The sequence below is a fragment of the Tamandua tetradactyla genome, chromosome 4 (assembly GCF_023851605.1).
Source record: "Tamandua tetradactyla isolate mTamTet1 chromosome 4, mTamTet1.pri, whole genome shotgun sequence".
NCBI classification, from domain to species: Eukaryota; Metazoa; Chordata; class Mammalia; order Pilosa; family Myrmecophagidae; genus Tamandua; species Tamandua tetradactyla.
In genome coordinates this window covers 109,225,193-109,250,278 of record NC_135330.1, presented here as the reverse complement: position 1 = coordinate 109,250,278, position 25,086 = coordinate 109,225,193, and the positions used below count along the sequence as shown (strand labels likewise).

Sequence of the window (25,086 nt, the reverse complement as noted above, 5' to 3'; positions counted from 1 at the left end):
TATTTAAAATGTTTGAAAAGAAAAAAAAATGTACTCCTAAATAACTACGGACTATAGAGAAATCTGAAATAGAAATTAAAACACTTTTTAAGCTGAGTGGCAATGAAAGCTGTACATATAAGGCCTTCAGAAGAACTTGACTCCCTGGCCATTGCCTTTGAATTGTCATTATAAGGAACACCAGAATGAAGTAATGAATAATATATCAAAAGAAAGGATCAGGTAAGCTTTAAATAAAGATAATAATTTTCAACCTGTCAGGATGTAGCTTCAAAGATACTTAGGGTATCTAATAGAAGAAATGTTTTTGAGATCTTCACATTTTCTTTGGCATTTAAGTAGTATCTCCAAAATCAGTGTGACAGATGGACCAGAAGGACATCTGGTTTAAAAAATAAGAAAACGAACAAAAATTCCAGAGGTAAAATAACAAATGAGCCTTCATTAAGAACACCAGGGTTCATAAACTTACCTATCTGATAGAAAAGCAGAACTTTCAATAATGTATTTAGAACTTCCCAAACTACCAGCTGTGAATTTAATGAGCTTCAACTAAAGTCTCTTATAAAGTATGAGGTGATAGAAGAGAAATATTTCTTATTATGCTGTAGCAATTTCAATTATTTTCTTGTTAGAAAGGGGGAAATTACTTGAAAGTGTAAAAATAACTGTAAATCCAATTGAGTATTTTATATTCTTTTCCTGATCAATAAGCATTTCATTCTCTTGAAGAGACAGTTCTTAAAACCAGGTAGCATTAAAGGTCTTTGCCGCGTCTTTTTCTTTTTTTTTTTTGCAAGGCTCAATGGAAAATGACTGTAAAATCTTTAAAATTCCAGCCTACAAAATTTCATCTACAATATCCAAATGTCATCAATATGAATAGCACTGGGATGGTATTTTAAGGATAATAACTCAATTCTTTTGCTTTGCATTAACTTCTCATTGTAGAGACAACCATAGGCAAAAAGATAAACAAATGCTGTCAAAGAATCTTATAAATACTCAAGTATTTTTTTCTCTTCATGCATGTCTTTATTTTATTACTTATCTACCCATACTAGATAAAGGGAGTGTCCAACACAAGGTTTTGACAATCACACAGTCACATGATAAAAGCTTTATACTTATACAATCATTATCAAAGATCAAGACTACTGGATTTCAGTGCAGCAATTTCAGGTGTGTCCTTCTAGCTATTCTAATACACTAGAAACTAAAAAGAAATACCTATCTAATGAGTCTGTAGCCATAATCATTTGTTAAATACTAATTTCTCAATTATACCTCCTCCCTTTCATTTGAACCTTCTCTCAAATCTTCAGGGATATCTGGGCAATGACCATTTTAACTTCTTCATGCTGGAAAGGGTTGTTGACTTGCTGGGGCAGAAGAATGAACCTGGTTGATGTTCTGGGAGAGACCGGTACCTCTGGGTTTCAGGGCTTATCTGACAGAGAACAATCTGGGTGCTTTAAGTTTCCGAAAAAAAATAGGCAATAAGTAAAACTTCTATAGAATCTTAGAGCCCAGGGTATTCCTTTGAGTTTTCAGGAATACTGTTGGTTGGGGCTTGGCATACTGTGGCAATTTGCAATATCTGGCTGAACCTCACATACACGTAAATCCAGAATGACCTTTTGACTCTATTTGAAATCACTTAGCTACTAAAATTTTATTTTGTTTCATTTCTTTTCCCCTTATTGGTCAAGAAGGCATTCTCAATCCCATGATACCAGGGACAGGTTCATCTCTGGGAGTCATGTTCCCCTTTGCCAGGGAGACTTATATCTCATGTATTTTTTAAATTCATCATTTTGTTCTTTATTCTTATAGACAAATTGATTGCTCCTTTATAATCAGGCCTTTAATGGAAAAAAAAAAGTTATTAGATTTGCCGTTTCTTCACTCCAGGTGGGTTATTTTTCTTAATTCCCTTTTCCCAGAGAAGGTACTGGATTTGAAAGAAAGGTACTAGCTAATTTGAAATCCTCAGAGATTTGGGTAGTTAAAGCCCTGTTTATAATAGACAAATCTACATTCAAAGCACAGGTAGTTCCCGAGTTGCAAATGAGTTATATTCCAAAAGTTAATTTGAAAGTCTGCTGTTTAGAACTTGCAAAGGTATTTTTCCATGGAAACAAAGTTATAAATGACAGGTGAATTTCCAGGCTAGCCCACAAAAGTCTTTCTAACACATAATGTGTCTGAATCCAATTGCTTCAAGGAGCAGTTTATAACAGAACATAATAGTCCAGTGACAGGCAAATTGGTGGCCTATTTTAGCAGTATCTCTCAATTTAGTGAGGTTGGCTTGTTATTTGAATATTTCTCCATTTTATCCCCTAAAAATGTGCTGGTTAAATAATACTACCTTTTTATAAAAAGAACTTACTTCGTTGCTCATTAACTATGTAGATTATTTTAGGACTTTGATTTTCTTTAAAGCAAGGAATAAATCAATATTCTTTTCTTCTCTGTAGTAAAAATCAGTTTACTTTCATTATGGGTTTTTTTCATTTGGTGTTTGTTTTACACTACTCCTGAAACTCGTGCAACGCGAAAATTCCTTTTCTAATTGCTTGGCTTGATGGCAGTGATTCGTACAGGTTTTTTGTTTTGTTTTGTTTTAAATTGCTGGCTATTTAAAAAGCCTTTGCTAACAGCAACAGCTTGATAAATAGCAATGATGAAATCCCCTGGTGAACGATACCAAATGGCTCTTTCACTTTTGCCATTTCACTTGCCTGTTCCCTGATTAAAAATCAGTGGTTTCTAAATTCCTCATCTGTCAATTGAAGTCCTTAATCTGGCTCCAAACTACATTTTCTGCCCTGTGACTCCATACCTTCTTTGCAGACTTTTACCTTAATTTATTTCTTACCCCCAAGCATGCTTGGTATTTTATCACCTTAATGCCTTTTGTTAGTTATCTTTCCTGCTGGGGTGCCCTGCTCTGATCCTTCTTTTTGAGGCCTATTCTTCAATGTTTGCCTCAAACTCCACCCCTCCTAACTAACAGGGAATAAAGAATGTGCTAGAGTCACCCAGACCTTGGTATGAATCCTAGCTGAGTGACTTTTTTTGGCTGTATAATTGTGAACAGGTTTTTTAAAAATATACAGTCCATCCAAAGTATACAATCAATGGCTCACAATGGCTCACATAGTTGTGTATTCATCACCATGATCATTTTTTTGAACATTTGCATCACTCCAAAAGAAGAAATACAAAGAAAAAAGAAAAAAGAAAATACTCATACATCTCCTACTCCTTACCCCTCCCTCTCATTGACAATTGAAAATTGGGTATTTCAATCTACCCAATTTTTTTTACCCCTTATCCCCCTCCCCCATTATTTATTTATTTTTATCCTTATTTTTTACTCATCTGTCCATATCCAGCATAAAAGCAGAATCAGACACAAGGTTTTCACAATCACACGGTCACATTGTAACAGCTTTATCATTATACAATTGTCTTCAAGAATTAAGGCTACTGGAACACAATTCAACAATTTCCGGTACTTCCCTCTAGTCACTCCAAATAAACCATAAACTAAAAAGGGATAAGAATAATCTCCAGGATAAACTCTTGGCTCTGTTTGAAATTTCTCAACCACTGGAACTTTATTTTGTCTCATTTCTCTCTTCCCCCTTTTGGTCAAGAAGGCTTTCTCAATACCAAGATGCCAGGTCCTGGTTCATCCAGGGAATCCTGTCCCATGTTGTCAGGGAGATTTACACCCCTGGGAGTCATGACCCATGTAGCTAGTAGGGCAATGAGTTGTGAACAGATTTTTAACCTCTCAGAGCTAAGGATTCTCATCTATGGAATTGGAACTTTTTTTTTTTTTCTTTTTTCTGTCCAGCATTTTGGAATTAGAACTTTTGATCATAGTGTTGTTTTGAAGATTAAATAAAAGATATGCAAAGCACCTGTCTTTGATCATCCCATAGCAACTAATTGCTTGCACTTTTGAACTTCTGTAGCTCATTTTATCTGAGCCATTCATTTTAATATCTGGCTGACATCTAGATGTCTTTTTGCATGGGGATATTTTGTCTCCCCAATCAGATATTTAAAATCCATTTGGTTAAAATCTACCCATCAAAGTCCAGTCAGGAAATCAGAAACCATGCTAGGCATTTCAAACAGAGAGACTTAATTCAAGGAATTAGTCAGTTAGGTGTTGGAAGACTGAACATTCACATGGGGAATGCTGGTGAAAGTAGCTACCATCTGCAGGGTTTGGGATTTGGGGAAACACCTAAAGGGAAAACCAAGAAGCATGGGAGGCTCTCATATAGCTTGTACTCAAATCTTGGAGGGAAGTGTCCTAAGGCTGGTACTTAAAGTAACAGAGGAAACAGCTGGTTGGTACTGGTAGCCACAGAGGAGTAAGACCCAGTTAGTGCTAACTATGCCAAAAGACACCAGAAGCATTCCTTCAGCTATCATTATTTGAAGGAAGAGTGCTGACAGGAATTACAAATAGGAAACAAATCCTAGCTTTCTTTTCACACCTTCCAATCTCTCCCTAGATACTACAACCTCCCATTGGCAGATCCTAACAGAAAAGTACCTAGTAAGGGGGCCTGGGGGGAAATGTAGTTTCCAGGCCTAGCCTAGAATCCCAGAGCAGAGTATAAAAGAATGGGTTTAGAGTTGAAAACAAAGATAAATAATCAGCACAAAAAAGTAAATCTGTTATGGTTTCTTAGACACCAAAAGCACAAGCAACAAAAGAAAAAATAACTATGACCTTACAAATATTTAAAATACTTGTGATTCAAATGAATTCATCATGAAATTACATAAAAAGACAACCTACTGAATGGGAGAAAATGTTAGGAAACCACATATCTGATAAGGGTTTATTATCCAGAATTTTAAAATAAATCCCACAACTCAACAATAAAAAAGACAAACAACCCAATAAAAAAAATGGACAAAAGACTTGAATAGACATTTCTCCATAAAAGATATACAAAAGGCCAAAAAGATCATGAAAAGATGCTCAATATCATTAGCCAATAGGGAAATGCAAATCAAAAACACAATAAGATACCATTTTCTACCCACTAGAATGAGTACTAGTTAAAAAAATGAAAAATAAGTGTTGGAGAAGATTTGGAGAAACAGAAAACAGGGGCACTCATTCATTGTTGGTGGGACTATATCATAGTATAGCCACTATGAAAACAGGATTGTGATTCTTCAGAAAGTTAAGTATAGAATTACCATATGACTTGGAAATCCTACTTCTAGCTAATATACTCAAAAGAAGCAAAAGCAGGGACTCAAACAAATATTTGTACACCAATGCTCACAGTGGCATTATTCACAATTACCAAAAGATGGAAGCAACCAAGTGCCCATCAACAGTTGAGTGGGTAAGCAAAACATGATATATACATGCAATGGAATATTATGCAACCATTGAAAGGAATGAAGTTCTGATACATGTGACAACATACATGAACCTTGATAACATCGTATTGAGTGAAATTTGCCAGGCACAAATAGACAAATAATATGTCATCTCATTGATATAAAATACTAAGAATAAACTAATTCATAGAGTTAGAAACTAGAATATAGGTTACCAGGGCTTGGGGAGAGGGTAGGGAATGAGGAATTAAAGCTTAATTGGTACAGAATTTCTGTTGGTGCTGATGGAAAAGTTGTGGTAATGGATAATGGTGATGGTAGCACAATATCAGAAACGTAATTTACACCAGTGAATTACATATTTGAATATGATTAAAGGGAGAAAGTTTAGATTGTATATATGTTACTAAAATAAAAAATTAAAAAGAAACAAAAGAAATTAAAATCAGTTAAGGTCAAGGACTATTTGTTCTTTGTACAGAGCCTTCAGCACAAACTGTATTCTATACATATTTCTTGATTGTTGATTGGTTCTCTCCTTTGTAATGGACCCCTTTCTGAAGCATATTTGGATTATCAATTTAAATTAGATTCTTATTAGAAAGGAATTTGGTCTTGTTCTATGTCGTGTAAGATACCTAGTGTACTATCAATGCTCAATAGACACTGTTATTGAGAAAATCAATATAGTAAATGATTTCATTAACATTCAAGTTCCTCATCTAAAGTATATAATTGTTTTGTAGTTGGGATCACAGCTTGAGCTTAAACTAATTTTTGCTCTAGGATTTGAGCATGTTTGGGCAAGTCTGTAGAGCTGGCAGAGCAGGCCTATTTACAGAGGAAGGAAAAAAAAAACTCATCCTAAGTGAAGAGAAATATGAAAAGTGCACTTCAAGGTCAATCACTCAGCATTAGAGGATTCTAATTATGTTGTCTATTCCATGGATTTATGCCGAAGTCCTTGAGGGACAAACAAATTGCATACTTCTATGCTTTGCTATGATATGTGGGCATTTTGGAGCTCCAGGCAACAGCAACAGGAGGTGGCACCCAGAAAAGCCATACCTTTGTATGGGCATCAGTGCCCTAAAATTATGAGTTGGCAGCCTTAGCACAAGACAATAATGTAGTTGGGAGCTTTCCCGGCTTTGGAGGCAGTAGTTGAAAACACCTCCATGAGCCAGAGGAAGAAGGCAGTGAAGGTCATCAAGCGACTCCGAGGATTAGTAATTCTTAAAGCGCACCTGTGCAAATCCCTGTGGATTCTTAGAATCCTCTGGAAGAAATTCAAGTGTGGATAGGGGAAGAATATGAAAACACTCTTTGAGACTTCTACTTTGCCCCAATTTTCACTGTTAGTAGCTGGGGTAAATGTTAAGTTACCAGTGTTTTAAGTTATTAGCTTCTCTAATTTGAAGCTGAGTGGTTATTTGGTGATCATCAATAATTTTTTTTCAAGGAAGGGTCTATTTAACTTTCTTTCAGTAATAGTGATTACTATTAGTGATTAACTTTAGCTTTGGCTTTTCAAAATAATAGTACCGGGTATATGTCTTCTATGTTCAGTATATAGAGCAAACAGGGTCAAGGTTCAGCTGTGCCTTGATTTTTAAAGCTAAAGATAATAATTTGAAAATGAGAGATAAAATTAGTATGTTTTCTACTTTTTCTTCATTAAAAGTCTTCAATTAATAAATGATTTCCCCAGTTTTTCTGCCATCACTACACATCATTGCCCCTACTTGAGAGGCCTGTTTCATTTACATCTTATATTTTAAAAATTAAAGACAACTTATTGTATGATGATACCTACTTTACTTACCATAAGTAAATAGTTGCTTTATCTGGTAATTCAAAAATGTGACTGAGTTTAAAATTTCACTTTGGAGATTTGAGGAAACGTTTTCTCATGATTGGTGAATTAAAATTGGATTTAGATGATCCGAGTTTTTGTTTCCTTAATCATTTATATTTTACTTTCAGTTTTTCCGGAATAAAAGCTCATTGTTATCTTAGTGAAGTTTTGCTCAGTTTTGACATTTGCTTTTTGATTAAAAAAAAAAAGAAATCCAGGTAGTTTGGGGATAGTTCTTTCAAATCCCAAGTCATCTTCTGGCTCATTATCCTTCTAGATGCCTATCTTCATCTTCTGTCTTTAAAACTGATTCATATGTCATCTGGTTGTACTGGAAAATGATCCTGGTGTGTTCAACCCCAGGCTGCTATCAGAGCCTCCTAAAGCTACACAAAACATCAAAGAGCTGCTGACAGTCTCAAAGACAGATTCAGAAACCTTATTTTCCCAACTTAGAGAAAATCCTTATAATCTGTCTATTATTGTAAAGCCTCTTCCAATCAGGAACCTAGTCCATAAGATATGGCCAGTAACCAGATAAGGCTTTGTCCTTCTTGGAGAAACAGTCTCATGTAAAGCAGCATTTCTTTGAAACCATATCATTAACATTGACAAATTTGATCTATTTACATTATCATTTTGTGATCGAGGAATTCCTCGATCTCTCCTAATTGGTTTCTCTATAAAGAAGAAACAGAATGTAAAAGACTTGAACCATAGATGAGCTGTTTTCTTGAACAACTGAGTCAATCATAGTTAATTCCATGTCACAGAGAGAAAAATAATCTTATTTGTAAAAATCAACTGCTGCTTGCTCTAGCATGCTCAAATTATGGTCCAAATATAACACCCCTCAGAACCTCTTGGAGTGTTTATAAAATGTAGATTACTGAAACTAAATCTTTAGGTGGAGGTACAACACGCAGTGATCCACTGTAATTTAAACAAGCACCCAGATGATTTTTATTTATGCCAAAGTTTGAGACCTACTTCTCTATGACGGAGTTACTCTTTAATTTAGAAAATTACTTTAGTGAAAACCTTTTGATTTTACAAAGAAAGATATGCCTCCTATGCCTAGTTTGTGATGAGATAAGACAAAGAGCTAAATTGCTCCCAGAAATAATACATTAAGAATTTGGGAATTGTCGCCTGGTGACTTCAGAGGGAGAAGATCTGAGGGGTCCCAGAAATTCAGAAAAAAAAATGTGGAGAATGTTATTGTTAGAGTGAGGAATCTAGCATGGTAGATGGTTAAGGAACATGATGGTTAGTGAGAAATTTCCTGTGGTGGGAATGGACAACATTCCATTCAAGTTACTTCCTATTCTGGATATAATGTCTCCCTGGCTTTCAGGGAAAGAACTGTCCTATCCATCAGGTTAAACATGACTGGAAAAGTAAGTACAGTGAGGGATGGAGATTGCAAAAGATCAGGAATTCAAAGCAAAAGTTGACCTAGGCCAAGTCCCTTCCCAAATATTGTTGGAAATGTCAAGGAAGGTTCCAGATTCCCTATGATATATGAGAATAGAAGAAAGCTTAAGACATTTTTAATTCAATATTTTTTTTTTTTTTTTTTATAGAGAGGGAGGAAAGGAAGGAAAGAAAGACAGAGAAGGAAGGAAGGATGGAAGAAAGGGAAACATTTTCTTATTTTATTATATTTTGTTTGTTTGTTTGTTTTTTTACATGGGCTGGGGCCGGGAATCGAACCGGGGTCCTCCGGCATGGCAGGCAAGCGCTCTTGCCCGCTGAGCCACCGCGGCCCGCCCCTCAATATTTTTTAAAAAAGGAGAATTAGGAAAACTACATGATTTATATTCCTGTGATAATTTGCTTTTAACATTATAAATACTCTCAAGGGACTTAATTATTAACTCTGCTATACTTTCTCAAAATTTTTGTTTCATTTTTACCAAAATTGTTCATACTTTTCAGATGAAACTCTCCTTAACTTAGCAATAACATATGTATGACTATTGCTTATCCAACGAGTTTATATTAGTTAGAATCAGGTCCCACAACAGGTGATAGCAAATCCAAAGACAGTAAGGTTTTAAAAAGATAGAAGTTTCTTTCTCCCTCACATAAAAATGCACATTGGCATATTTAGATGGGTTAGAGCTTGAAGGGCAATTCCATGGTCAGCAGGGATCCAGTCTCCTTCTGTCTTTTTGTTCAGACATTCGAAATATGGGACTTCCACCTCAAGGTCCAAGATGGCTGTTACAACTTGAGTGATCATGTTCATATTCCAAATAGCAGACAGAGATTAGAGGAAGGGGAAGAGCATGCACCCTTCTATTAAGGACATATCCCAGCAGTTGCACGCATTTCTGTCTCTATCTTATTGGTCAGATCTTAGTCATATGGCCACATTTAACTACAAACAATGCTGGAAAGATACTCTTTATTCTGGGCTGCCATGTACCCAACTAAGAGTAATTGGGTACATGGAAGGAAGAAGGGGAGAATGGATAATAGGGAGCAGGTAACTAGCATTGCCTCCAATAGAGCTTGATACCATTTCAAAACTTTCATATTTAGAATGAAGTTGGAAATCAATAATAGGCAGAGTGCCAGAAAATTCACAAATATATGGAGGCTAAACAACATACTCTTAAACAACCAGTGGGTCAAGGAAGAAATTACAAGAGAAATCAGTAAATATCTCGAGGCAAATGAAAGTGAAAACATGACATATCAAAATTTATGGGATGCAGCAAAGGCAGTGTTAAGAGGGAAATTTATTGCCCTAAATGTGTATATCAAAAAAGAAGAAAGAACAAAATTAACTATCTACTTGGAAGAACTAGATAAAGAACAGCAAACTAACTCCAAAGCAAGCAAAAGGAAAGAAATAATGAAGATTAGAGCAGAAATAAATGAAATTGAGAACATAAAAACAATTGAGAAAATCAACAAAACCAGAAGTTGGTTCTATGAGAAAATCAATAAGATTGATGGACCCTTAGTGAGGTTGACAAAAAGAAGAAGAGAGGATGCAAATAAATAAAATCAGAAATGGAAGAGGAGACATAACCACTGACCCCACAGAACTAAAGGAAGTAATGATAGGATACTATGAACAACTTCATGCTAATAAACTCAACAATGTAGAGGAAATGGACAACTTCCTAGAAAGGCATGAACAATCAACATTGACTCAAGAAGAAACAGATGACCTCAACAAACCAATCACAAGTAAAGAAATTGAATTACTCATTAAGAAGCTCCCCCAAAAGTCCAGGATGGACCTTAAGGACATAATGCTGAGTGAGATTAGCCAGAAACAAAAGGACAAATACTGTATGGTGTCACTGATATGAACTAATTAATGAATGAACTTGGATAATTTCAGTTAAGAACAGAGGTCATCAGGAGATAGAAATAGCATAGATATTGGGTAATTGGAACTGAAAGGATACAGATTGTACAACGGGACTGACTGTAAAAATTCATAAACGGATAGCACAATACTACTTTACTGTAACACAATCATGTTAGAACACTGAATGAAGCTGAACATGAGAATGGTAGAGGGAGGAGGCCTGGGGGCACAAATGAAATCAGAAGGAAAGATATATGATAGAGACTGAGATATAATCTAGTAATGCCTAGAGTGTATAATGATAGTGACTAACTGTACAAATTTAAAAATGTTTTGCAAGAGGAAGAACAAAGAAATGTCAATAACGCAGGGTGTTGAAAATATATGGTAATTAATATTTTAAAACTTTATGTGTGAGACTAAAGCAAAAAACATTTATTTGGTACAAAATTTATATTTTGACTAGTGCATTTCCTAATATAACATGTGGACAGCTTAATTAAACACCATAAGAACAAGGAACCTTGAGTAGGGTATGAGATTTTGTAGGCTTGTCCAGACTGCTAAATCCCAAAAAAATTTGAACAGTGAATAAAAAAGTACTTGCTAAGTCCCCTTGGGGGAATGCTGAGAAAGGGGGAAAATTCAACTTCCCCAAGTGGAGAATTCTTGATATTCTCACAAGCAGTGGGGACAACCAAAGCAATTGGCTGAGCCCCCAATCTTGGGGTTTGTTCATATGAAACTTAACCCTACAAAGGTAAGCCTACTTAAAATTAGGCCTAAGAGTCACCCCTAGGAGAACCTCTTGTGTTGCTCAGATATGGCCTCTCTCTCTCTCTCTCTCAGCCAATATGACAAGCAAACTCACTGCCCTCCCCCTCTCTACGTGGGACATGACTCCCAGGGGTGTGGACCTTCCTGGCAATGTGGGAAAGAAATCTTAGAATGAGCTGAGACTCCGCACCAAGGGATTGAGAAAATCTTCTCGACCGAAAGGGGGAAGAGAGAAATGAGACAAAATAAAGTGTCAATGGCTGAGAGATTACAGAATCAAGAAGTTATTCTGGAGGTTATTCTAACGCATTAAATAGATATCACCTTTTTAGTTAAGGTGTAATGGAGAGGCTGGAGGGAACGGTTGAAAATGTAGAGCTGTGTTCCAGTAGTCATGTTTCTTGAAGATGATTGTATAATGATATAGCTTTCGCAATGTGACTATGTGATTGTGAAAACCTTGTGTCTGATACTTCTTTTATCTACCTTATGGACAGATGAGTAAAACATACGGATTAAAAATAAATAAATAATAGGGGGAACAAATGTTAAAGTTAAAAAAAAAAAAAAAACCTTCACCTTTATTCTATGATTTTTGGATACAAAGTCACGGGTGGTTTAAACCCATAGAGGAAAGCTGTACTACTTTCCTAGGTCGTGCATAACAAATTACCCAAATCTTGACAGCTTGAAACAACAAAAATTTGTTCACTTACAGTTCCAGGGGCCAGATGTCCAAAAACCACGGTGTCAGCAAGGTTGGTTTCTTTTGGAGACTCTGAAGGAGAATTAATTCCATGCCTCTCTTCTGGTTTCAGGTAATTGCTGGCAATCCTTGCTGTTACTCAGGTTGTAGATGCATCTACTCCAGTCTGCCTCCACCTTTCACATGGCTTTCTTCTCTGTGTGTCTTTTAATGGCCTTCTTATAAAGATTTCAGTCATTGAATTTAGGATCTGTCCTATTCAGTATGATCTCATCTTAATTTAACTACCTCTGCAAAAGCCCTATTTCCAAGTAAGGTCCCATTCTAAGATTTCAGGTGAACATGAATTTTGCGGGACTCTATTTGACCCAGTAAATGCTTTCGCAAGGTTTTAAAGAATATAGGAGAATGTGGTGCTTTATCTTCCAAATCCACTCTTTTCCTATTTCCCCAATCTCACCAGGTGACAATAAGCCAGGTGAGCTTTAATCCTAGTTAAAGCAGTTATGATTTATGTATTGAGCATCAGGCATATACCAGGCATTTTCATGCCATTTAATCCTGCAGAGTAGATATTTTATCCTTAGTTTAACGATGAGGAACTGAAGTTTGGAAGGTTGGATAAAATGCCCAAGATCAATCAGTCAGTAGTGGTGCTGGGATTCCAGCTCAGATTTACCTGATTCCTAAATCTGTCTCTCTGAATTAAACCATACTCCTTCCAGAAACAAGAAGAAGTTCAGTTTCTGGCTGCTTTAACTCATGTTTCTTCAGGTTAGTTGCTTCCATTTACCTCTCCTCTTCCAAATGAGCACTTATTCTCCAAAACAAAGGAAGGAACAATGGAAATAGTGTTCTCACAGCTCTGTTCAGAGTCAGTCCCCTCTACCCCCCCATCAGTGTGGTTCAGAGAATTCAGTTAGGATAACCCCTCCCACCCCTCACCTCAATCTGCTGCCCCAGCCCCATCTCTTTTGTCTTCATCACCAAACTTTGTTTCCAAGCTTCTTAAAAGACAAGTTTCCACATGTTTGACATCTTCATCTCCTCTCTCTTCAACCTCTATACTCTGTCAAGTGCTGGGAAGGACTGAGATTTTATCCTCCTTGCAAGCTGGCAATTTAGCCTGCCATAGTTTCATGAATGCCAGCAATAGACATGAAATTCCTGAATCAAAAACCATATTACTAATAGACAGCAAGCCACAGCAGCTCCATGTCCATGGCAGTTCCCAGTTTTCAAAGGGGCCATAAAGAGCAGCCCTGGTGGATGAGATAGATGCAGTGAGTTTTAGTTACAGCTGAGAAACCCAAGTTTAGGAAATCTCCAATATTTTATAATGGCCTGCAAGCAAATCTACAAGACCTTTGCCCCAGAGGGAAATATTATTCTTATTATATTGGTCAGTAAACAAATCTGCACAGGGAGACACCATCTGTTTCTCCCAAGGCTGTTATACAGACATCCTTGAAAAGACAGCTCTGAGCAAAAACTGCTAGTGCTTACAGACATGTTAACCATGAAAGGACCCTGGAGAACTGTCTCCATCACATCTGTGCATCTCTTCCCAGTAATCTTACAGAAGATTGTGCTCTCAAAATTGATTGGCAATCTCTAATTGCACAATCCAACAGCTTTCTAGAATCCTGGAAGAGACCTCAAAGAACAACATTCAATGATTTAAGAAATATCTATTGGGCACTCTCTTAGTTTTGCTAGGCTGTGATCGCAAATACCACAAATTGGGTTGGTTTAACAACAGAGGCTAGAAGGCTTGCTTCCTTCTGGGGTCAGGAGCATTCTAGTTTGCCAGAAATCCTTGGGTTTCTTGACTTTTCTGGTAAATGGCAGTGTTCTGTTCTAGTTCTGTCGACTTCCAGCTTCTGGCTCTTCCCTGTGGCTTTCTTCATAAGGCCTCCAGTAATAGGATTAAGACCCATCCTGATTCAATTGGTCACACCACAGGAATGGGATTAAGATTTAGAACATGTTTTTTTATGGGGTATATAAATCAATCTGTCATAGGCATCTACTATATACCTGGCATTATGGACAACAGACATGGTCCTTGTCCTCACGGTGGGAACAACAGACATCAATCTAGTGTTCACGAATATCAAAGTGTAATTACAACTGTGGCAAGCCTGAAAAGGGAAAGGTAGATGGTGCTATGAGAGCTGATATCAACAACGGGTCTTGAATTTGTCTGGGAGGTCAGACAAATTTCCCTAAGGGTTTTTTTAAGCTGAGATGTGGATGAGTAAAATTAAGACAGTAAGAAGGAGGTAGAAGGACATGTGCAGAAAGCCTGTGACTTCTGGGCTCATGGCACGTTTGAGAAACTGGAAGAAGGTGGGAAAGTCTTCTGTACAGGAAGCAAGGGTGAGAGTGGTGTGAGAGGAGACTGCAAAAGGCAAGCAAGTCAGATGTCACGTGGTCCTAAAACAGTGGCCTATTTTAGTTTGCTAATGCTACCAGAATGCAAGATACCAAAAAATGGAATGGCCTTTATGAAGGGGGTTTATTAAGTTTCAAGTTTACAGTTCTAAGCAAAAAAAAGAGTCCAAACTAAGGCATACAGATAAAGATAGCTTGACTCTGAAGAAAGGCCAATGTCTGTCACAGGAAGGCACATGGCTGGTCTAAATCCCCTCGTAGCTTCTGGTTTCAAACAGCTCTTTCAGCTCCTGTGGATCCTTCTGGCTTCTGGCTTGCTTAGCATCTCATGGGAAGGCACTTGGCCACATGTACTGGGCTCTGGTTCCTATCTAGTTTCTGTTGGCTCTCTCAGCTCCTGGCATTCTTTGGGGTTTCATTTCCAAACATCTGTCTAAAGTTCCTCCTACATGTTTCCCCCTTTATAGGATTCCAGTTAACTAATCATGACCCACCTTGAATGGGTGGAGTCACATCTCCATCTAATCAAAAAGGTCATACCCATAATTGAGTGTGCCTCATCTCCATGGAAACGACCTAATCAATAGGTCTGGCCCTACACGAATGGATCAGGATTGAAAGAACATGGCTTTTTGGGGTACATAACAGTTTCAAACTAGCATAGCCATCTTTAGGATTCTAATCTTATTCTAGCCTTTAAATACATGAGAAGTGATTCAATCTTATTTGCTCTTCAAAAGATCATTCTGGCCACAGAGTGGAAGTGAATGGAGAGCCCCAGATTGCATGCAGTGACACCAAACCAGAATGGTGCCAATGGTGCTGGAAAGAAGCAGACTTATTTGACAGATTTGGGAGATAAAATTGCAGAGACTTGGTGCTGCATAGAATAAAGAGAATGAAGGAGCAAACATGAGATAATTAGTAAGTGTTTACTTTGAACAATTGGGTAGAAATAATATGAAAACTAGAAGGGCTCACAAACTCAGTTGGACTAAACAGAGTGTGAGGTAATGGTGAGCCACTAAATGGAGATGTGAACCAAGCAGTTGGTATAAGATGTGGAATTTCTGGGAAGGGTCTGGGTTAGAGACATATATGAAAATCATGAGTATATAGATGATAACTAAAGCTATTGCTATGAGCAATGTTGCTTACCCAAACAGATTATAACAAGAACAGAAGAGGAACTGAGACTAAATTTTGAGGTATCCTTATATTTAATGATAGGAAGAGGTACAGGGATCCTCAAAGGAGTTAGTGAAGCAAGAAGAAAATCAACACAGTGTAGTGCCAAAGGAAAAAATAAGCGCTCAGTCGTTTTTGAAAGCTCAAGAAATAGGAGGATTGAAAACAATCCTCATTTTATTGTTAATAAAGCACAGAGGAGTGACTTGTCTAAAGCCAGCACTGGTAGATATATCAAGGTCATTTATATGTGTGTTTCATTCTCTTCACAGAACATAAATTCTTCAGACCTCACTTAACCTTTTAGCATCCTGCATTGTTGACCACAGTCTCTAGGTCTGGTTCAGTGACATTCTTCAATTAGGCTTTAGTCTCTTTCAAAATAGCTGCTCCTCTGCTTTCTACCTATACATGAAGGTATGCGCAAAGAAATCCTTCTTTAAATGCAGGTGTTATAAAATACAATTTCTTATGATACACTCCAGAACAAATAAATCAAAATCTCCAGGGGTGAATCACAGGATCCTCTATTTTAAAAAAGCTTCCCAAGCGGGAAGTCAGACAAAGCTATGGAGAATATACCTAATTAACCCACACTCCAATAAATCCTATTTTAAAATAATATACAGTTATGCTTCAGTCATTCAGAGATCAGCTTTTCAGCCATTTTAATGTCTGGAAGAAGATCAAATCTGAAAGTTAAGAAAAGGAAGCATTTCTCTCTGGGAAAGACCTTTTGATAGTGAACAGCAACGAAAACATCTCAAAATAGCACTTGCTATACAGTCACCATCCCATTTACTGAGTGGGAAGCAAAAGAATCTCTCATTAGCTAGCTATGGATATAAACATCCTATCAATCATCATCGGGAGCCATAGAGAAAAGCAGCAGAGAAAAGAAAGAATAATAATAATAATAATAATAAATAAATAAATATATATATATATATATATATATATATATATATATATATATACACATACAGCAGTAAAGGAAAGAGCAGAGTGGACAGATAGATGAGATGAGCAGCAGCGTCCAGGGAAGGTGACAGATATTAGAAAAGGTGATGAGAACATCCCAGAGAGAGAGAAAAAAAAGAGAGAGCACCAAAGTAGGGTACTCAATCCCCTGGGACTTCGGCGTCTGACCACGACGGGGGCGCATTCGATGGTCAAGCAATCAACAAAAGGTTCCATGAACCGTGGCACACCTTTAAAGGCTTTCCATAAAACGGTCAGAATTTAAAAGTCGCTATTTCAAACGGCAACTCAATTATATGAAGTGAAATTGAGCGAGAACAGGGCGCTTGGTCACATCCATTGTCACTCTGGGGAGGGCAGCTTGTTGTGGCGGGACTCCCCGTCTCAGGTACTGCCCCTTCCCCAAGTCTGCGGGTGGAACCCGCCAGAGGAAGCAGCAGGGGCCTGACGGTAGGCATCGCCGCAGCGCCCCCAGTTGACTGAGGATCCGGCATCGAGGATGAGGAAAAACTCTGCTGCGTTCACTTCTAAGTCTTCGAGCAGCTGTTAAAAATTAAGGTAATGGGGTCTTCACGCCATTTGATTGGCGAGGAGACCAAGCCAAGAAGCCCCCTCCTCATGTTTTGAACTGAAGCAAATAGCTAGGGATCAGATTGCTGGGGAAATCCGGGCTCTCACGGTTTGGGATTGAAAACATCCAAGCCCACTGGAGTTTTGGTTTCCTTTTCCTCAGGGAGTGTGTCTAAAAGCACCTGCCGGCGTTAAGTTCTTGTGCTTTGGGAAAGAGGCTGAGGTGTTTCTCAGAGGGGCGGCGAGGAGTGTGTGTGTGGGGGTCTTTCAAAATTTAGATGAAGAATTGTGCAGGGAGCCCCCAGGCACGTCAAGTAATTCCCGATTTTCTGCTACGACGCCCCCGGGCGCGGCCGGGCCTCGGGAGAAGACCTGGAGCCCCCGGAGGGCCGGGGGCGCCGGGAGGAGGAGGCGGGGGTCTGGCCGGTGCCGCAAGCTCCCGGGAACCCCCCGCAGGGCAGGCGGGCGGGGGTCCGCGTCGGCTCGGGGCGCCGTCGGCTGGGCTCGCGCAGCCGCACTCGGCTCGCCCACTCCGGCTCCTCCTCCCGGCTCCGTAGTAAGCATGGCGGCGACGGCGTTTGTGGTCCCTCGGGGGAAACAGAAAGCGGGAGCTGCGCGAAGAGGGAGCGAGGAGCGGGGCTGAGGCGGCGCCGTCACTGCCGGGAAGCAACCCCAACAGTCCCTGCGTCGGCGGCCGCGGCGGCCCCGAGAGCTGGTTCGGCCGTTGAGGTAGAGAGTCCCCTCAGGAGCCCATCGGGGTGGCCGCCTCCCTTCCCCCCGGAACGGCGCGACTAGGAGGTGAGAGCCGAGCGCTCCCAGGGGAGAGGCGGGCGAGATCGTGCAGTCCCGCCTCGGAGCAGGCGGCCGGGAAACCGTTAGGCCCGGGCTGAGGGACCGGATAGCCGTGGGGTGAGGAGGCCGATCGGGTTCGGTCCCCGTCGAGGGGCCCGGCCCAGCCCCTCCTGGGGGCACGCAGGAGGGCCGGACCCGCCAACTTCCCCGACACCTGCCGCAGCCGGAGTCCGGCCGGGAGAGACTTGCGGGGGGCGCGGCCGGACCCGCGGACCCGCCATTCAAGCCCCGGGGGGCGGTGACGTCTCCTCCCCCTCCTCACTTCCCCACCGCAGCTCCCGCCCCCGCTCCGCGGCTCAAGGCGCCGCCTGCTGAGGGCCGCCGGGGGTCGAGGGCCGAGTGCGCCCGAAGCGGTGGCGTAGACGCGGCCGGCCGCCGCCGAAGTTGAACGCTCTTTCTGAAGAGAGTTTCCCCGCCCCTTCTGTGGTTAAAACCTCGAAAACCCGCCCTTCTGCGTTGGCTCCTGTTCGGCTGGTGCCAGTACCTGGCCGTTCCTCCGCCAGCGAGCTCTCCACCTGTTCCCTCAGAAGGCTGCCCTGAGGGGGCCTGTCCTCGCCCGCCGCCACCACCTGGGTCTTTGAACTTTTGACACCGCCTGGGAAAGACGTCGGGTGTTAGGTAAAGGGAAATGAACAAATACTGTGGTCCGAAAATGGAGAGCGGAATGCGGCGTTTGAATTCACGTAGTCGTTAAGCGTTCTGTTATGACTGTTAGCCTGCCTGAGGATATTTGCCGGGGAAGGTAGGGGCGCTGGGGGTTGAGGCGCGTTTAGGTGTAATGGTTGCTTGGGGGGGGCGGGGAATTAGGAATTAGAGATTTTGAGGGGAGGGGGACTGTTCGTGTTGAGATTTTTTTTTTTTTTTAACTCAGTTGCATTGGACCTCTTTGGCCATCTATTCACGAAAGATAGGCTGAAAAGATTTTTTTATTGTTGTTTTTTACGGTCTCATCTTCGTGTATGTGCTGACTGTGGGCTTGTAAAACTGAGCAACCAAATTTTGCGTCTTGCTGTTGTCTGTTTTTAGTTCTCGAAAGCAAAGTTTGGGTATTTCTGTGCTATGAGAATGAAATACTGACAACTGAACTTTGACGTCTTTTCGCTGTAATGTTTTATAACCCGTGCTATTACCAGCACCAGAAGGAAACATATGCCACTCAGTAGTTTGATCCATATGTTAGGCAGAAACTAATTGAGTTTTGCGGCTGTGATCGTGTATTTGGATAAATATTTAGTGTTTGTGCATTTGCTAAATCTGTAATTCTTGTCATCATGGACGTTTTGCTAAAATCAACTCAAAATGTCCAAGAGAAATGAATCCCCCTGCCATTTTCTTGGTCGAATTAATTTTCCTTAGATAATGAAATAAAGTATTCACTGAGACAGACAGTGGAGCTAGCAGAAAACAGTGATAAAAGGCTTTGATCATATCATCTATAAAATATAACCTACAAATTTGCTTTTGGCTTTTTAGCCCACTGATGATTATCACTAATAAGACCGATTGTGAGAAGGGGTAAAGACAGGAAAAAATTTATATTAAGTTTTATATTAAAATTTTTTTAGCACTATCCCATTAAATGTTCCTATGTTTTTTTTCTTTCCCCTCATAGATTATCTATCAGTTTTGTGTTGGTTAACTCTGAAAAATTTTTTTTTAATCACATACTGGCTACCTTTAGCCACCTGCATGTTTCTAAATGAATTCCGCCTTTTTTACTTTTCCCTTTTGTATGAATCTTCCAAATCATTGAATGTTTAGGAAAAAAATTAACTCCTGGTTAACACTGACTTAAGCATAACTCTAAGGTAATTTCCTTTCCCAAATTATTGATATTCATTTAGAAAAACAGATTTTAAGATTATTTTCTTTTGTTGTCATTTGTGTCATCACTTCTGACTTCTTGTGACTTGGGAGCTGATGTATTTTATTTTACCATGCATTTAATGATGATTGCTTTTTACTTGTAAAATAATACTAAGTATGTTCTATTACTAATTAATTAAGAAAAAATTTCTCCTCTAACCAGCTACGCATAGGTCAAGCTGAAAGACCATATGGAACACCCCCAAAAGAGGGCATGCATGAATAATATTTTCACTGTATCTTTGTATCTTATTTAGGTAAAGGACATGTAAATTATAAGTTGCCCATATTTAGTTTAGATTCAAGGGTAATATTTTTGTTTGTTTTAAAATATGTGTATGTTTTAATACAGTCATGCATCCTGGGTATGTGTGCCTTATGTTTTGCCTATATTTTAAAAATACAATTTGATGAAGTAAACAAAAGGGTTATTTTTGTTGATGTTCTTGGTGCATTTTTTTTTTTTAACAGGAAAATGAGTATAGTTGGTGTCTTTGAAAGTAATAGAATATGCGCATGGTTTCCATTTTTATCAGCCAGGCAGTCATTAAGAGATTGCTTTTTAGCAAACTCTAACAGACTTCTGCAAATTAAGTTACAATACTGTACATCCAAAGACTTGGAATACTATGCATGACTTTCCTTTAAGTATTACAGTTTAGCGCACTGCAGGAAAAAAAGGACCTTGTGTGTGTCAGTGTCAGGAGTTACTTGTTAAAAGAAAATTAATAGCCAATAATGGTGAAAAACACTTATTATTTTTTTACATGTATTGTGAGCTTTTATAAGTTCCCTAGAATTTTGGTCTTATTTCAGCATATTATCTTCCCACTATTACGGTTTTCTTTGTTTTTTATATATACTTTGAAAGTTTGCATGTAGCCTATGGTCTTCCATCAACTTCCTTTATGGATTGCCTTTGATATTTCTAAGCACTTATCAATAGATTAAGACTTGCAGTGTACACCCATTACCAGTCTGTAGACTATTTTCTCCTGAGATTGAGAGATGTACTTAGGAGATGCCAAGTACCTAGAGGATGATGAGATGTTATTAAAGTGGGGTTACAAAAGCAGTGTGATGTTTTTCTTTTGCTAAAGTAGTTTACAAACTAGTTGGGGATTCTAAACTAAGACACAGGAACTCATTAAAAAAATATAAGATGGTATTAAATTGTGCGGCACCTACTGTAATTTAAGGAAAAGTGAGGCCAAGTAAGGGCTGTAACAATACTGAAAGGCATTTGGAAGAAGTAGGATTTGAAGTTTAGGAAAGATTTAGAGAGCAGAGGGAAAGACATTCCAAAAGAGATTGACATCCTAAATTGGAAGTAGTAGCAGGGAGACCAATCTGAGAGCATCCAAGGATAAGAATTGGGAGGAAAAGAATAGAAGGCTAGGTAGAAATTATGATTAAACCTTGGACGTGATCTGAATATAACTAGATGGAGCTAGATGAGATAGTTTGACTATATCGTGGTGAACCCATCACTAGAATAACGAATGCATTCCTACTTTGACATACTAGTAGCTTAAGCTTTGTGTGTAAGGGGTAGTTTATATGTGCTTGTTTATATACCTTAGTTCAGGGGTCAGCAAACTTCTTCTGTAAAGTGCCAGATAGTAAATATTTGCCTTTGCGGCCCACTTAAAGTCTCTGTAGTATGTTCTTTTGTTTGTTTGTTTTTCCAAATCCTTTTTAAAATGTAAAAACATTCTTAGCTCAACAGCTGAACAAAAACAGGCAAGCTATGGGCTGGATTTGGCCAGCAAGCCTATTTTGCTGACTCCTAGCTAATAATTGGCTAGGTAATTGTTCATATAGCACATATTCTAAAACATCTTAAATCATTTGTACATGTAGTTATTTGATGGTATTTTTTTGTTGTTATTGTTAAAACCGTCATTTCCTCTTGTGTTATAGTAAAAATAAAGAAATTATGCAGAAATGACTACGGTTATAATTATTTTGTGGCCAATCTTCTAGCAACCTTGACAGCTTAGAATAGGTTTCAGAACTAGGAAGTGAAAAAAGAAGAGCCTTTAAGCCAGGCCTTAATGCAGTGAAAATAGCTACACAAACCTTATTTATTTAGAATTTGTATAAGGTGAAATATGTCAGACCACCTGGTGTGGTTTTACATTTCTTAAAACTATGCCTGGCATTTTAGAAACCTTGGTTAGGGTGGCTTGTGAGTGATGATTGGGGAGCAGGCGGTAGGGAACCTTTTTTTGTAAAAGTAGTCTAGGGTAAATTAGTGAAGGAATAAACAGTTGGACACCCCTCAGTAACTCCAGGAAGAATCACGGTATCATGGAACAGTCTTACTAGTTGTTGTTTACATTCATGAGCTTGAGTCATCAAGAAAAGGCTATGTTGTGTGTAGTGTGCAAATTAAGACAGAGAAGAAAGACCTAAAAATATTTCCATTAAGATTGTTTAAAGATAGCTTTTGATGAGTTAAAGCTAAGTATTAGTTATTTTAAAAATTCATTTACATGAAACGTCTTTTTCGTGTTTTAAATTTATAGATGTGTATTTCTTTATATTTCGTTCAGAGTATTTGGTTTGCAGTTCATATACTATTACCCAGGTGAATAGTGATGCTGTAGGTTTTAGCTGCATGAATCCATTTGCTACGGTTACTCTGTATTTGGGTCATCAAGAGAGCAAGAATATAGCATAAAAGCATTCTTTCATTCGGCAGACATTAGTAAATATGTTTTGTGTATTAGGGATAGTATTAGGTTCTGGAAAAGTGAAGATGTATAAGATGGGGAGCTCCCTGGCTAAAATCGTTTTTCTGTTAACAATATTAAAATGAAGCAAAACCACAAACTTAAGTGAACTTTTGTACTTTTATTTATTGCTATAATTCTCCTTATTTTTAAGATGCATTTAATAGCATCTTACGTTTTATAGCAGTACAAACCTCCTGACCTATACTTTAGCCATCATATATTGCCACCTTATAAAATTATGCCTCTAAAATTTTTGGTTTATGGAAAACTTAATGATTTTTCCTCTTTCCTATTAACGATTAAAGTGTCATGCTTGAGACAGATTTATCAGTCCAGCTGTTTCAATTTCCTAGATAGGTGAAAAAGTTCCATAGACTGTGACTCAAAATTCTAGATCTTGGGTTAGTTTATTTTCAGTTTCACAATCCTTAAAATAGGGGATAATTAATATCCTGTTTCCTTTACTGAAATATTGTGAGCACCCAAAGAAATATTAGGGACTATGAAAACAATATGTAGTATAAGTGCTTACACTAACACTATATTGAAAGTATATATGTTTGAAAAACAAACCCAAACGAATATTATTATTATTATTGTTATTTAAATAGACCAGGAATCATGAGTTCAAGTTTTATCCTCCTAAATTCTGTAAACATGGTAGAAATCTAGTAAATATGTACTTTACTCAGAATTTTGAACTGCTTTCTTGGCAACGATAATCCATAAAAAAAGCTTTCTTCCCATTCTCATTAATACTCTTAAATACAGTCCATATCCAGTGCCTCTGTCCCTTTTTGCAATGGAATACTGACCTTCTGTTCTAAGCACCTTCACCTATTTTTTGCAAAGTGCAATAAAAATGTTCCAAAAGTGAATAGCCTATGATTCCTTTTTCAAGAGGAAGACTGTCTTTCTTTATCTATAGTAATAAGATCTACTTGCTGAAATCTCAATTGGATTTTAGGTCCTGTACATGACTGTTTTTTAAATCCTTCCAACATTGCCACATAGGTGGCGTGAACTCTCATTTTCAGACAGAAAACCATAATTATTTTTCCTTCCTCACTTTTTTTACAGATATTTTTTAGTTAGAGAAGCTGAAGGTTTACAGAAAAATTTTGTAAAAATACCCCTGTTGTTGAAACTTTGCATTATTATACCATTACCATTGGTGACAGAATATTTAAATGGTACAATTAACTATAGTCCATAATTTACAGTATGTGTATTTTTCCCCGTATTAACACCCTATATTAGTGTGGTACGTTTGTTACAATTCATGAAAGAACATTTTTATACTTGTACTGCTAACTGTAGTCCATTGTTTATAGTAGATTCATTATGGTTATACAGTCTTATACTTTATCTTTTAATTTTTATTCTAGTAACATATATATGACCTAAAAATTCTACTTTTAACCACATTCATATATATATAATTAAGTGTTGTTAACTATGCTCAGAATAATGACAGACCATAACCACTGTCCATTTCCAAAACTTTCTAACCAACTTATATAGAAATTATGTACAAATTAAGCATTAATTCCCTATTCTTTAACTCCAGTATAGTCCATGGTAACCTATGTCCTATATTCTAACTCACTGAGTTTGTGTATTCTCAGTATTTCATATCTGTGAGATCATATGATAATTGTCCTTTTGTGTCTGGCTTATTTCACTCACTATGATGTCTTCAGGGTTCTTCCGTGTTGCATGTTTCTAGACTTCATTCTTTTTATAGCTGAACAGTATTCTATTAGGTATATGCTAGATTTTATTTATCTATTCATCAGTTGATGGACATTTGGATTCCTGCCATCTTTTGGAAGTTGTGAATACCACTGAGAACATTGGTGTGCAAATATCTGTTTGACTCCCTGATTTCAATTCTTATGGGCACGTACCTAGTAGAGGAATTACTGGAATCAGTGTCAGTTCTGTACTTAGCTTTCTGAGGAACTGTCAAATTGTCTACCGCACTGGCTGCACACTTTTACATTTAATCTACTAGCGATGGATGTGTGTTCCAATTTCTCCACATTCTCTCCAACACTTAGAATTTTTTTGTTTTAATAGTCACCATTCTAATGGGTGTGAGATGGTATCTCACTGTGGTTTTGATAATGCATTTCCTTAATAGCTAGTGATGTTGAACATCTTTTCATGGACTTTTTGGTCATTTGTATATCCTCTTTGGAGAAATGTCTTTTCAGGTATTGTGCCAGTTTGAAGCTGTATGTACCCGAGAACAGCCATGTCTTTTTTCCTGATCTAATCTTGTGGAGGTAGCCATGTTACTTTTAATACTTATTCAATATTGTGGGGTGGAAACTGGTTGGATTGTTTCCATGGAGATGTGGCACACCCAGTTGTGGTTGTAGCCTTTTGATTAGATGGAGATGTGACTCCACCCATT

At 38.3% G+C, this 25,086-nt stretch overlaps 1 protein-coding gene and 1 long non-coding RNA gene across 6 annotated transcripts in view; one reads left to right on the top strand and one right to left on the bottom strand.

The window, feature by feature from the left end:
* LOC143681305 (uncharacterized) overlaps positions 1-18,819 on the bottom strand; it is a 35,321-nt gene extending 16,502 nt beyond the window's left edge. The window contains exon 1 of the long non-coding RNA XR_013174526.1: positions 18,542-18,819. This is a non-coding gene — a long non-coding RNA (uncharacterized LOC143681305). The remainder of the gene's footprint in view (positions 1-18,541) is intronic.
* The window catches only part of FNDC3A (fibronectin type III domain containing 3A), a 254,767-nt gene continuing 246,749 nt past the window's right edge, over positions 17,069-25,086 (top strand). The window contains exon 1 of one of the 5 annotated variants that reach the window (XM_077158213.1): positions 17,069-17,193. The gene's annotated coding sequence lies outside the window, so the exon portion shown is untranslated. The other 4 variants (XM_077158215.1, XM_077158211.1, XM_077158212.1 and 1 more) reach the window with 4 other exon arrangements.